Genomic DNA, 1,978 nt, shown 5'->3' on the forward strand with positions numbered 1-1,978 from the left:
ACACACGAAAATGCGGTTGTATAATGTTGAATGTTATTATGGGGCAAGACTAAAATTATCTTACAAAGCCTGGTATCGTTGTTAATGCAATTTTATAAGCTAATCTCATTAACATTAACTGCATTTATTTGATTGCGAAAAATGCTTTAATCAGTACAAAAAAAAAATAATGTTGCATATCATAAAATAAATTTAAAAAAAAAAAAAAAATGATCTTCATCTCCCCGACGGGGAATTGAACCCCGGTCTCCCGCGTGACAGGCGGGGATACTAACCACTATACTATCGAGGACGTTGATTTGTGCTTGCCAAAAGTCGTTCATATGCTAAAGCGCCTTAAAATAATTGTGTATAAAGCTTTGAGCAAAAGCTCTGCATGTACGCAAGTATAAGCTATAAAAAGCTACATGAATAGTATGTGGATTAGGGATGTTTCGAATGTCATATTTTTAACATTCGCGAGTGCAAATGCGAATTTTCGGAATGCGAATGCGAATGTTAGGAATAACACTAAAAAGCTATAATCAACTTAAGTCATCGTTTTATAAATTATTAGAACATTGAACTAGTGCTTAACCTATGCAGTGTTTTAATCTAGTAGTCAAAGTTCAAAAGGGGCATATTACATTTCAGAAAAGGTAATTTTGCTGCCTTTTCTACCATGAGACGATTTCTTAGCGGCTCCTTTGAAAGGCCGGCTGCGCTGAACCATTGCTCACTCTCAACGAATGAAGTAAAAAAATTAACTAAAATATGTAATTATCAATATAACTACGTCAAATATGAATAGCACTGAAATATTTTACAGGTCATCACAAAAAGAGGATAAAATGCAAACCTTAACAAAAAAAAAATGCGAACACATTTGCAGGCGCCCAATCAAATCTAGATATTTCTATTTTCTACAACATGTAGCAGCGTACAAGGGTTGTTTTGCCTGTAAAATACTTAACGTTAAATTGAAACAACATTTAACATACATATGTATGTGCGTTACGCTCCGATTGTGTGTTTAGTGGTCGTTAACTGCGTGCTCTGCCCATAGGTACACATTCGCATTCGCAAAATATTCGTATCACTTGATGCGAATGCGAATGTCGAAGTGAATGTGTAAAATGATGCGAATCATTCGCTTAACGAATGCGAGTGCAAATATTCGCTACATCCCTGATGTGGATATCCAATTTGCTTACATATTTTTTGTCCTATGCGTATATAAATATAAAGATATCTCGAATTAAATTTAAAATGTGGTAACAGCATATAGATAGTTTTTTAATAGACTTCAAAAAAAGGAGAAGGTTGTCTATTCGTCGGAATATTTTTTTTTAAGTATGTATGTTACCGCATTACTTTGGACCACGTTAACCGATTTCGATAATTCTTTCTTTATCGAAAAGGTCGTTCCATACCAATTTGGTTTAGATCCGATAATTGGATCATAGAGAAATTAACGGTACACCTAAATTTGTATATGAGAATTGAAGTCGGCTGTGTTTTTTGCTTAAAAACTACTTGTTTCTTCTCCATTTTCATATTCAACATTTTAGTACAGTCAGTCTGGCTCTATATGTACATAGGTATACCTGGAAAAAATTCCACAGAGGATAAAAATGCTACCATAATGTTCAGAAAACTATTTTAATCAAAATAAGAAAATGTGGTATCTCTCAATTTGACAGGAAGTATTTTTAATTACTCCTGCAAGAATTACCTCACGGTGATTTCAAAAATGAAATCATTTTTTTTTGTACCGGCTCCAATTTTGAAAAACCTGGGTTTTTAGGACCGGTTTCCAATTTTGTAAATAAGCGAAGAGATCACGCCCATTTCTTTTATGATGGTTATTTCAAAGATGAAATCGGCTTTTCTGTACCGGTTGCCAACTGCGAAAAATTCGAAATAAGTGTACTATATTTTTTCAGATTTTTTTGAAAACGTACTATAAATTTCTTAGAAAATGTTGGCAACACTAGCG

General features: G+C 33.6%; 1 non-coding gene across 1 annotated transcript; it reads right to left on the reverse strand.

Annotated features, from left to right (window-relative positions):
- Window positions 1-220: 220 nt before the first annotated feature.
- Window positions 221-292, reverse strand: Trnad-guc. Its single transcript has one exon. It is a non-coding gene; the product is annotated as a tRNA-Asp (tRNA).
- Between the last annotated feature and the right edge of the window lie 1,686 nt (window positions 293-1,978).

This window comes from Rhagoletis pomonella, unplaced genomic scaffold (assembly GCF_013731165.1).
Source record: "Rhagoletis pomonella isolate Grant_MI unplaced genomic scaffold, Rhpom_1.0 Rhpom_scaffold_01904, whole genome shotgun sequence".
Classification (NCBI taxonomy): Eukaryota; Metazoa; Arthropoda; class Insecta; order Diptera; family Tephritidae; genus Rhagoletis; species Rhagoletis pomonella.